Genomic DNA, 14076 nt, shown 5'->3' on the forward strand with positions numbered 1-14076 from the left:
GTTTTATTTGATCCTAGTGCTAGCTTAAGCTATGTTGGTCCTAAGGTGGTAGAAAAGTGTTAACTGCAAAGAAGTGAGTTTCCAAAACCATGGCTAGTTCAATTAGCCACCATTACTAAAACAAGGGTAATTGCAACAATAAAACGTTGCCCCATAACCATTTGAGGACAACCCATAGATTGGAATAATCTAGTTAATAAGCTATCATTGGGTCCTCACGTGCTATAAGAAATGGAGGAGACTGCAAATAAGGTTCAACAAAATCTAAGGGCTACCCACTATAGGCAGAAAAGGTATGCACATATAAAGAGGATATACAAAGAATTTTTCAAGGAGATCACGTATATCTAAGAGTAAAGCCCTCGAAAAGTTCCTTACAATTTAGGGGTTGTGCTAAGTTAGCACCCCGGTACTATGGACCTTTCCAAGTATTGGAATGGATTGGGTCAGTAGCCTATAAGCTTGCATTGCCAAGCCACATTTGGGTCCACAATGTTTTCAATGTGTCCTTGCTAAAAAAGTATGTGTGCAATCCTCAACATATAGTTAACTAAGTAAATATTCAGGTAATTGGTTAAGTAGACCATTGAATTGTTTATGTGCAATTTGAATGAGAAGGAGAGTTTCTAGAAAAAACTCTCTTTATTCTCAATCGAAGAGAAACCACTTTGTGGAAGTGAGCCATCACACAAGTTAAAGTGGAGTGGAAGCGCTTTGGCCTTGATGAGGCTACCTAGGAAGAGGAGGAATTTATGAAGAAAGGGTATCTCACGTTATTTTCTGAAAGTAGAAAGAACATGAGGGATGGTGTTCCTAATATGGGAAGGGGAGATGTAACTCCCAAAGATGCACAAAAATTACTATGGTTACTAAGTTTGATCTTTACCATTTATTACTTTAATTTTCTTACCCTATGATGTTAAATAATAAATGAATGATGTGGAAGACCAAGAAACATATATTTGTTTACCTAAATTATTAGTAATTAGGAGTTCACATACTTTAACAAAAATGGAATTGTTTGCATTAATTAAAATAAAGAGTTACAAAAGACAGTTACCCATCTGTCGTGAAGGGAGATTTAGATGGGGAAAAAGAATCAAGGAGATATCCTAGAGATGGGTGGAATAAACCATTCGGAGAATACTCAAAGACAATCTGTAGTGTGGCTGGAATTATCTTCCCTAGTGGTAGGAGAGACTTTCGAGAAAGGATTGTAGATTACACTTTTGTTAATATTGAATAAATAACTAACACAAAAAACTTTCATTATTGGTTAATGCTGGACTGTGGAAAATTACTTAAGTGATAGAACAAACTAATGAGAGAAATTCCCTGAAAATGCATCAAAATAGAGAATAAAATTTACCAGATTCATAATAAAAATAGTAGATAGTATGTTATGGCAATACATGAAAGATAGCAAGTAATTTTAGTAAAGTATGGAGAAATAACTGCATATAAAATATAAACATTCATGAGCTCTTAAAGAGGTAAGAGTCATTTTTTATAATGAGTAAAAACAATATGTATGAAATACTACAAGATTACTGTAGAATTAATATGTGTCTTATGTTACAAAGGTACAGTAGAAATATTCTATGTAAAATGCTTCAAAGTTAGAGTAGAAATAGTCCATGTAAAATGCTACAAAGTTACACTAGAAATGGTCTAGGTAAAATGCTACAAAGCTACATTAGAAATAAGATAAACTAGCTAAACTACTACTACCTTGAGCAAGGAAGCAGAGGTAATGTCAGTCCACCATTAAATCAGAGATAAAATAACTACACTTTCATTCCATTAATGAGACGAATTGAGTTTATGTGTTATAGTAATTCAATAATTATTGAACTATGATCTTAAATAAAATGTTCAATCACTTAGATGGTTAGCTTCCTGCAACTATAAACTACTTGTAATTGACTACATTCTCATTGTTCTCATTTTCCATCATTCATAATTATTAGTCACTCTGCATTCAAACCTCTTGGAATTGTAGTGTTCAGGTTGGTGTCAACACGATGTAGTACTATCTATATTATCATTGATGTCAACCTGATGCAGGTAGCCATCATGATTTGTGTCTATTTATCATTGGTTTGATGCCCAAATCTTGTTCTAATGTAGAGGTGTTGATCCATGCAGTGGTGTTTGGACAACTAGGCCTCCATGTCCTTGACTTGATGAAGAGGTGTTGATCCATGAAGAGGTTGTTGAGGTGTTTAGGTTTTTGAACATATGACTAAGGATACCAGCAAAATAAGAGATTCAAGTTTGAGGGTTTCACAATATGGGATGCTAATGGTAAGGGTGTGGCTATGACTATAGGACTATGTGTGCACCTCAAATGTTTTTATTAGTTTTTTCAGTGATTGAGAGAGTGCGTTTCCTACAAGAGTGAAGAGTTAGAGAGCATATGAGAGCTTCTTCTTGGAGCATATTTTAGAGGATGGTGGAGCTACAAAATATCTACACTCCGAATCTATTTTTGTTGCATATCATGTCTCCTAGTTGGTGCTAATATGGAGAGAAGAGACATCAATGTAGGAATTGTAGTTTTATATCAGAGTATAGTAGTGCTACACTTATGTTGCAAGGGTGTTTATAGTAGTGATGCACTTATGTTGCAAGGGTTTTATTGGAGAGTTCATTTTTCTAGCTTCAATATATTGAGTTCTCAATTGCTGCTTAAGTTTTTGTATGGTAAATAGTATTTCCATTATGTGTGGTTTAGAGGTTTGATTTGGTTGAGGATATTTAGGTTGAGATTGTGTAGCACATGCATGCACATTGGTGATTGTTTGATGAGTTTGATTCAAGTGTGTAGATTGTACTAAGTTGATGGGATAATGTATTGTTTGAGGTTGTGTTATAGAGATTGTGTGGGAGAGCTTGCATTTAGTGTTGGAGGTATGAGTAGGTGGATTGATTGTGATTCAGTGTGTTGAAGGGATTCTATATGAAAGTTGTGGATGATATTGTAGGTGTTTGATTCAATTTCTAATGAGTTTAATGTATGACGGGCCATAGTGTTTGATTGTATAGTTGGGGCTTGCACACTGGCACTGACTAGAGAATGAGATGCACAAGAAATTTTACATAAAATAAAAGACAACCACAAACACTACAATATTTGAAGTTAAAAAATTGAATGATGTATGATTTCAATAACCATTTTCATATGAAAAGAAGGAAAAACTAACATGTGTGACAATAACAACAATAAAATAGAATAGTTTTGAGATTGATCACAATGAAGACTATTTATAGTTGCCTAGATGATTATTATTCAAATTTTCTATCATCCATTCAAAAAAATTATTTCATCATTCAATTTATTAAAAGCCTTTATCAAATTTAAAATTAAAATGACCATTAACCATATTTAACATATTTAAAATGATCAAAATAATCACATATTCAACAAATTTTGTATGAGTTCACGCAATTGGAACCAGCCTAGATCCATATTATCTATGGATCTATCAAGAATGTATTATAACAGGAATTATGAAATGTGACAATGTCTCTACTTCTAATGCCACAATATCCTACTACAATATAATTGGGAGATAAACAAATATGATTCCACAAGAGTTCCCCATGATATTTTGAATCACAAATTAGGAGAAATTATTTACACATAAAAATATGAGAAAATAAAATAAAATAAAACAAAACAAATTAATAAACCTTTGTTGCAAAAAAATCATCCAATAATATTATAACCTCATATTCCAATACAATTACTATATGTGATCACAGTTACTCCATATAGCATTCTCATAAACATTCATAATATACCTCCATAAAACTGTTTAAAAATGTTAAAAGAACCCTAAATGATAGAAAAAAGAAAGTATATCCAACCTTTTCCCTTCTACTTGCGTAGGCTTCATGGTACACATATCAACAAATCTACATCTTCTTCATCTCGTTCTAAGAACACCCTCTCAATCAAATCTTCAATCCACCTTTTAAATTTCCTGAAATCTAACTTGAATAGACCTTCAAGTTCATGAGCACATTCACTCAAAAGTATTTCGTGTTGTAAAACATTTTTTGTCTTCATAATCCCTACTATGGATGCATCAATAAGAAAACGTCTATCTTGTTGAATATCCCGGGATGATTTTTTCTTCTCACTCAGCAGTGGCATTGGCAATTTTATCTTCCCTATTCTATCTGTAAAATTAAAATTGATTTTAAAATTATCTGATGTAGTTAAGGTAGTTGCATCTGGAATCTTCTGAATAATTTTGTACTTGTCACATGCTAGTGAATATAGAAGTCCATCAATTTATTCCTCCTCCAAATTCAACTTCCTTTTGATGTCAAAATAATTCAACCTTTCAGATGCATTGAACAACAATAATATGGCTATTTGGCAAGTTGTTGCTATCATTTTTATTGATCTTCTCTGAAACTTACCAATTATATTACAGGATCCCAAGGAATATATTCATTTAAGTTTCGGCTGTTGGGCTTCTATAGAGTATTCAACACATTTAACCATCTCTGGAGGTAAATTAATCTGGGGACACTTGTATGTTGGCCAAAATCTTGGTGTCAACACTGTAACAGTAAACTCTATTCCAAGATGGAGATTTCTATTCTTGTCTAGATAGTTTTCGAAATTACTCTATGTCTCTTGGGATCTTGTCCAGTCCAATCTGTAAGCATGCCAGCAACCTTTGACATTAATTGATGGCCATATTTCTGTTTTAGCTTTGACAATATGATGTGCTCATGACCAACATTTACACTTTTGCGGAACAAAATTCTACGAGTTAGTTTTTCTTACCCTATGATGTTAAATAATAAATGAATGAGGTGGGAGACAAAGAAACATATATTTGGTTACCTAAATTATTAGTAATTAGGAGTTCACATACTTTAACAAAAAAGAAACATTTACAAAAGACAATTACCCATCTGCCTTGAAGGGAGATTTAGATGGAGAAAAGGAATCAAGGAGATATCCTAGAGGTGGATGTAATAAACCAGTGAGACAATACAATGTGTAAAAAGTATAGGACTTGAGGTGGGACAATGAGTCACAAGCCCAAGGTACTTGGCTCTAGCTAGAATTATTTGTGGTTGGTAACTGAGAAGAATGTGCTAGTGGGAGGGTTTGGACTTAACTTCCAGGCTCCCCACTAGGAGGAGAGATTTTTTAGAAAGGATTGTAGATTACACTTTTGTTAATATTGGTTAATGCTCGACTGTGGAAAATTACTTAAGTGATAAAAGAAACTAATGAGATAAATTCCTTGAAAATGCATCAAGATAGAGAATAGAATTTACTAGATTCATAATAAAAATAGTAGACAATATGTTATGGCAATACATGAAAGATAGCAAGTAATGTTAGTAAAGTATGGAGAAATAACTACATATAAAAGATAAACATTCATGAGCTCTTAAAGAGGTAAGAGTCATTTTTTATAATGACTGGAAACAATTTGTATGAAATACTACAAGATTACTATAGAATTGATATGTGTTTTATGTTACAAAGTTATAGTAGAAATAGTCTATGTAAAATGCTACAAAGTTACAATATAAATAGTTTATGTAAAATGCTACAAAGTTCCACTAGAAATAGTCTAGGTAAAATGCTACAAAGCTACATTAGAAATAATCTGTGTAAAATGCCACATGATTAACTTAGAGTAATATACCATAAAATCAATACAGAACTAATCTAGGCTATTAAATGTAAAAAAAATTAAAATGAATCATTCTAGCAGAGGTAATGTAGGTCCACCATTAAATCAGAGATAAAATAACTACACTTTCATTCCATTAATGAGATGAATTGAGTTTGTGTGTTACAATCATTCAACCATTATTGAAGTGTGATCTTAAATAAAATGTTCAATCACTTGGATGGTTAGCTTCTTGCAACTATAAACTATTTGTAATTGACTACATTCTCATTATTCTCCTTTTCCATCATTCATAATTATTAGTAACTCTGCATTCAAACTTGTTGGAATTGTAATGTTCAGGTTGATGTCAACACGATGTAGTACTATCTATATTGTCATTGATGTCAACCTCATGGAAGTAGCCATCATGATTTGTGTCTATTTATCATTGGTTTGATGCCCAAATCTTGTTCTAATGTAGAGGTGTTGATCCATGCAGTGGTGTTTGGACAACTAGGCCTCCATGTCCTTGACTTGATGAAGAGGTGTTGATCCAAGAAGTGGTTGTTGAGGTGTTTAGGTTTTTGAACATATGACTAAGGATGCCAACAAAAGAAGAGATTCAAGTTTGACAATTTCACTCTATCCGATGCTAATGGTAAGGGTGTGGCTATGACTATAGGACTATGTGTGCACCTCAAATGTTTTTATTAGTTTTTTCAGTGATTGAGAGAGTGTTTTCTACAAGAGTGAAGAGCTAGAGAGCATTTAAGAGCTTATACTTGCAGCATATTCAGAGGATGGTGGAGCTACAAAATATATACATGGCTAATCTATTTTTGTTGCATATCATGTCTGGTAGTTGGTGCTAATATGGAGAGAAGAGACATCAATGTAGGAATTGTAGTTTTATATCAGAGTTTATAGTAGTGATGCACTTATGTTGCAAGGGTTTTATTGGAGAGTTCATTTTTCTAGCTTCAATATATTGAGTTCTCAATGGTTGCTTAAGTTTTTGTATGGTAAGTAGTATTTCCATTATGTGTGGTTTAGAGGTTTGATTTGGTTGAGGATATTTAGGTTGAGATTGTGTAGCACATGCATGCACATTGGTGATTGTTTGATGAGTTTGATTCAAATGTGTCGATGGTACTAAGTTGATGGGATAATGTATTGTTTGAGGTTGTGTTATAGAGATTGTGTTGGAGAGCTTGCATTTAGTGTTGGACATATGAGTAGGTGGATTGATTGTGATTCAATGTGTTGAAGGGCTTTTATATGCAAATTGTGGATGATATTGTAGGTGTTTGATTCAATTTCTGATGAGTTTAATGTATGATGGGCCATAGTGTTTGATTGTATTAGAATGTTGGGGCTTGCACACCAACAGTGACTAGAGAATGAGATGCACAAGAAATTTTACATAAAATAAAAGATAACCACAAACACTACAATATCTCAAGTTAAACAATTGAATGATGTATGATTTCAATAACCATTTTCATATGAAAAGAAGGAAAAACTAACATGTGTGACAACAAAAACAATAAAATAGAATAGTTTGAGATTGATCACAATGAAGACTATTTGTAATTTCCTAGATGATTATTATTCAGATTTGCTATCATCCATTCAAAAAAATTATTCCATCATTCAAGTTATTAAAAGCCTTGATCAAATTTAAAATTAAAATGACCATTATCCATATTTAACATATTTAAAATGATCAAAATAATTACATATTCAACAAATTTTGTATGAGTGCACACAATTGGAACCAGTCTAGATCCATCTTAACTATAGATCTATCAAGCATGTATTATAACAGGAATTATGAAATGTGACAATGTCTCTACCTCTAATGCCACAATATCCTACTACAATATAATTGGGAGATAAACAAATATGATTCCACAAGAGTTCCCCATGATATTTTGAATCACAAATTAAAATCAAGCCTTGATTTTAAAATTCCATGACCACATTTTCTCTTATGATAGTAACAATATATAATCATGGGAACTAGGAAACTGGATAGGAGAAATTATTTACACATAAAAATATGAGAAAATAAAATAAAATAAAACAAAACAAAATAATAAACCTTTGTTGCAGAAAAATCATCCAATAATATTATAACCTCATAATCCAATACAATTACTATATGGAATCACAGTTACTCCATATAGCATTCTCATAAACATTAATAATATACCTACATAAAACTGTTTAGAAACCACCTACATAAAACTGTTTAGAAACCTTGAAAGAACACTAAATGATAGAAAAAAGAAACTATATCCAACCTTTTCCCTTCTACTTGCATAGGCTTCATGGTACATATATCAGCAAATCTACCTCTTCTTCATCTCGTTCCAAGAACTCCCTCCCAATCAAATCTTCAATCCGCGTTTCAAATTCCGTGAAATCTAACTTGAATAGCCCTTCAAGTTCCTGAGCACATTCACTCAAAAGTCTTTGGTATTGTAAAACCTTTTTTGCCTTCATAATCCGTACTATGGATGCATCAATAAGAAAACGTCTGTCTTGTTGAATATCCTGGGATGATTTTTTCTTCTGTGGCATTGGCAGTTTTATCTTCCCTGTTCTATCTGTAAAATTAAAATTGATTTTAAAATTATCTGATGTAGTTAAGGTGGTTGCATCTGGAATCTTCTGAAGAATTTTGTACTTGTCACAGGCTAGTGAATATAGAAGTCCATCAATTTCTTCCTCCTCCAAATTCAACTTCCTTTTGATGTCAAAATAACTCAACCTTTCAGATGCATTGAACAACAATAATATGGCTGTTTGGCAAGTTGTTGCTATCATTTTTATTGATCTTCTCTGAAACTTACCAATTATATTACAGGATCCCAAGGAATATATCCATTTAAGTTTCCGCTGTTGGGCTTCTATAGAATAGTACTCTTTAAATACTTCAACACATTTAACCATCTCTGGAGGTAAATTAATCTGGGGACACTTGTATGTTGGCCAAAATCTTGGTGTCAACACTGTAACAGTAAACTCTATTCCAAGATGGAGATTTCTATTCTTGTCTAGATAGTTTTCGAAATTACTCTGTCTCTCTTGGGATCTTGTCGAATCCGTAAGCATGCCAGCAACCTTTGACATTAATTGATGGCCATATTTCTGTTTTAGCTTTGACAATATGCTCTGCTCATGACCAACATTTACACTTTTGCGGAACAAAATTCTACGAGTTAGTTTTCCCTGGTAGAATTCAGCAAACAGAGTTTTATCCCAAATATACTCCAGAAATTCCACCACATTTTCAATTATATCATCCCCGCTCAACTTTTCGTGACTGCTATCCTCTTCAAGTACAGTATCACATAGTGTAGCCAGCCATTCTGCACTAGTACTTCCTCCAAATTCCTTATTACAGAACACCCCAAATACTTGTTTCAAAACCCCAGAAAAAATAGTGTCCTCGACAACAGATTTAGTATACTGGTCACGTAGTTCTATAACCTTCCTCACAAATGCAGCCACTTCCTGCAACAATAAACGTTTATCCTTTTTCCCTGCCGTCTGCTTTACAATATCTTCAGCCTGTTGAACCGGTGGTGTTACTTCACTAAAAAGATGTTGTCTAAAAATATTTGCAATTGAGTCCCAACCATTAGGTACACTATCAAATAGCCTCCCCATCATCAAAATATCTGTATATCTATGTTCCCTGAGCAACGCAAGGCATCCTGAATTTTCATCCTCAAGAAAATGTGTCATGTAATGGGAAAACAGTACATGTTTTACTTTGTCTAATACCTTTTGCTGGCTGCTCCTATGCAAATATCTGGCAACTATTTCCTTCTCGCGTATGAGAGATTCATTCACCCTTGACATATAGTCGGTATAGGAATTTTCTAAAATCCATGAAGCAGCCTTCTGAGAATAGAAAGCTCCAGTTTGTTCCAACATAGCCACTTCAAAATCATTTGTATACAAATCCATTTCAATTTCAAGGTCAAGAAAAATGGCCACAACATCCTTCAAAAGAGTATCATTTCTTGGCTCTCCTTCACGCTCTTCGTCAATGAGAACAATCACCGCATTCTTCACATTCATTCGCATTTCCAGAAAAACCAGGTCTCGGAAGTACATGATTCCAACTTTTCTGACTGAAATAACGGAGGGATACCTTTGGGTGAACACGCGATCCAAATATTCGAAGAAAATGTCCATCCAATGTAGCATCGCCTTGTAAATTTTCCAGCGTTTCACAACTTCTCTCAACAACAACTCCTCATCATCATTCTGTTCCCTCAAAGCCGGTGAAACCATTGAGGTGATGTACTCTTTCATGGAATCCCCGTATCTATCATAGAGTTGTTCTTTGTCAAGGCGAGTTTTGCACAGATTGTAGACGATACTGTAAATAACCGCTCTCTCTTCCGCTGTCACATTAAAGTTGAGATCTCCCTCCAACCGGGTTCTTAGCTGTAGGATAGCTTTATAAATAAAAGCCCAACCTTCTTCCAGATCAACCCTATTGTCTTTCACGGCCCTTTTGGCAATAGCGCATCCTTCCTCCACGTTCAAGATACTTCCACTGCTCCTCGTCATTTTGAAACCAAAGCCGCCAACTGTTTACTTAGTGATCTGAAGGTTTCACAACACTGCGCGCTGAACCCCAAACAGGCTGATATGATACGATATAAAAGGCTGATCCCAACCTTCTTGTATTTATATTGTGTAAGGCTAGGGCTGATACGATATAAAAGGCTGATCCCAACCTTCTTGTATTTATATTGTGTAAGGCTAGGTTCTGGGGCCGCGCATATGAATGAAGTGTTCGTTAATTGATATGAGGCTCATGAGCATCGTTGAGCCCGAGGAGTCCCTCGGTGACCATTTTTGGGAGTTGTCCTTCATTTATTTAATCTCACATTAACGTAATGAAAAAGTAACGGAGCCGGAGTGTGGTGGGCATGGTTCGCTATGAGAACTTTAGGGAGCTTTCGGATTTCATTATAATTTCTTAATTCCTTGGATTCACCCGATGGGTTATTTTTCTCAAAAATAATAAAATTCAATTAAAAATCATAAATCGTAATTTTTATAACAATATCATATTAACGTAAACAGGAATGTTGGGGTTCACGTTTTAGAAACATCGTTTTACAGACATTTTTATAAAAAATCATAAATCATAATTTTTATAACAATATCATATTAACGTAAACAGAAATTTTGGGGTTTGGGGTTCACGTTTTAGAAACATCGTTTTACAGAAATTTTTAATCTAATAAAAAGGGTTTAATTTTATTATTAATGTGGTTATATTTCAACTATTTGTTTGAAAAGTTTCATAATATTTATCTAAAAAATAATTTAATAAAATGGATTGACTCTTTTTTATTATTGTTGTTATATTTGAACCTTTTGTTTGAAAATTTCCATATTATTTTAAGAATGAAGGTTATGCAAGGTAATGCCTTATGTAATGGTGAGTGTCATAATGTAAATAAAAATTGATATTTATTTAATATAATATTATGTTGATTTGGTCAAATAAAAATAAAAACCTAATATTATGTTGATTTGGTCAAATAAAAATAAAGATTACTAGAGCTCCCTAATATAAATAAAAATTGTTGGTTATCTAATATAATATTATGTTCATTTGGTCAAATAAAAATAAAAATTACTGGAGCCCAATATTAATTGTTTCCTTATCTAATGTAATATAATATTATGTTGATTTGGTCAAATAAAACTAAAAATTACTATTTTAATTTGCTAATTATGATATTATTCATAGATTATATTGTATTCATGTTTGTTTGTTTGGTAAGATAAAATATAAATAGAACTCCAATAATTCAAATTTCACTGGTCAAACATTTTTAATAAACAATTTGCCTAATAAAATTCGTGGGAAGACTTTTCTCTCCCATCACATTGGTGTGGACCCATTTTCAACAAGAGCATCTCTCCGCAGTAATGACAGACCATTGAGCCACCCTTGACAGTGGAGGTAATCAATCAAACTTGACACAAGGGGAGGTCTAAAGTTAAAGACAAGCTCACACATTGAGAATAATTGAAATAATGTAATGTGAGGTTGTTGGGGTTACATGGCTTCACAAGATTAACCATAACATCCATGGGAAACCACAGAAGGATGGTGTGCCCGCCTGAAACCCTCACGAGAACATTTCGTTGTAGAGCAACAAGATACGAAGGGTCAATGACAACCATGACTCTACCATCTACTATGCATGAAAAATTGGTTCAGGGGTTAAACCCTAAACCCTCCCCACCATTGAATCACTGAGGAGAGATCAAAAGAAATGAAACAAAACACGCGTTGCAAGGGATATTCACGAGCTCATGGAGGCATGTAGCAATAGCGGCTATCAGCATGCCGGGTATTCGAGCATACAAGGGCCAATTATCAATGGTCTAGTCAGGGACGACTACCCCACCAGAGGCCATGTGAACATTAAATATTAACCACCACATATACATTGTTAACTGCGTAAAGTAATGACACACACGAAAAATATATGAGTGTTGTCCAGTGCTTACAGACTTAATTCAATTTCACATTAATAATTTTTGTAATCTTACGACAAGATCCACTTCTCAATGCTGGTTATAGTTATGGATTAAATTTTTATTATTATTATTTATGTATATTCGATAGTTTAAGATTTTTAGTTGCTAAAAATGGTACAAGAGCTGAGGTTCATACCCTCATTGATAAGGAAACAATTAATATTGGGCTCCAGTAATTTTTATTGATGAGACTCCTGTGCATTCAAAAGACATGAAACAAGAGAGGCATTGGAAGGGATCTACACGAGCTAGCGGACACATGCAACAATCACGGCTATAGCATGCTGCGTATTCTCGTATACAAGGGCAAATTATCAATGGTATAATCAGGGACAACTACCCCACCGGAGGCTATGTGCACATTAAATATTAACCACCATATATACATTGTTAACTATGTAAAGGAATGACACACATGGAAAATTATATGACTATTGTTCGGTGATTACGGACTTAATTCAATTTCACACAAATAATTTTTGTAATCTTACGACAGGATCCAATTCTAAATGTTGGTTATAGTTATGGATTAATTTTTTTTTATTATTATTTATGAATATTGGATAATTTAAGATTTTTAGTTGCTACAAATGGTATGACAGCTGAGGTTCATACACTAAAACTCTTTGGGATATATATATATATATATATATATATATATATATATATATATATATATATATATATATTCGAAATGGATGTGATTTCTTTAAATTAACTAAGCAAATCTATGTGTGAACACAGAGACCGCATCAATACAAAAAGGGTCACAATACATGGGAGCCCAAGACCATCCGATCCGCTAGAAACAACGTATGTGAATGCTAATCCTGATATTTGGATACAGCTAAGCGAGGAGTCTCATCAATCTAATGCGGTTTTACTTGAAACTATTCAATAGTTGCGTGGTGAGATGACAAATTTATGACAAATTTAAGAATAGATAATGAACGACCATGTCTAGAACAAGAGAAAATTCTCATAAGTCTATCCAATCGATAGAACCAGCGACATCTAGGCACGAGTGGTGAAGACAAGGAGAAGACCCCAACTGATTAGCATGGAGAGGAAAATGTTGATTCAATTGAAAAAAATTGGGAAGGCGAAGAAGGATGTCTGACAATATTTCCAATCAACGCAAAACAAAAAGACAGAAATTTGAATTACAAGGATAATTTAAAAATATTAAACCGTCACTCTTTGAAGGGGAATCTGAAGAGGGAGTGGAAGATTGGTTAGATGATATGAGAAAATATTTTCAGATTTATTATTACACAGATAAACTGAAAGCATGATTAGCAGTTGATCAATTAAGGGGTAAGGCTACCCTTTGGTGGGAAGAAATCAAAACAGTGAGGAAAATTGACGAAGAGGAGGTTACATGGAATGAATTCCAAAAGCATTTCAAAGATAAGTATCTAAATAGACATTATTATGATGAAAAAGAAAAATAATTTCACGAGTTAATATTGTGAAACTTAACCATGGATGAATATGTGACACAATTCACCTCCTTGCTTTGCTATGTGCCTTATATGAAAGAGGAAAAGGCCAACATTCAACGCTTCATCAGTAGCCTATCTAATTTTATGAAGGAGAAACTTGAGTTTGACTACCCTAAAACAACGGATAATGCAGTGCCTAAAGCCCGCATCTTCTACCAGAAAATCAAGCGGAAAAATGTAGGACCTAAAGTAGGGTCAAACAGGAAGAGCAGAAGCTTCATCCCAAACAGAAACCCAAAATTTTCTAATGACAGAAATATACAGCAAAAACCTCTCAGCAAATTTTGAGCAAGGAATTAGCCCAAAGCTGCATATTCTGAAAA

The 14076-nt window shown here is 33.6% G+C and overlaps 1 pseudogene; it reads right to left on the minus strand.

The window, feature by feature from the left end:
• Positions 1-7988: 7988 nt before the first annotated feature.
• On the minus strand, positions 7989-10250 carry LOC149220473 (cullin-1 pseudogene; annotated as a pseudogene).
• Positions 10251-14076: the final 3826 nt, after the last annotated feature.

Source organism: Pinus tabuliformis, chromosome Q, assembly GCF_031772625.1.
Source record: "Pinus tabuliformis cultivar Carrire ecotype Pingquan chromosome Q, CPIR1, whole genome shotgun sequence".
NCBI lineage: Eukaryota > Viridiplantae > Streptophyta > Pinopsida > Pinales > Pinaceae > Pinus > Pinus tabuliformis.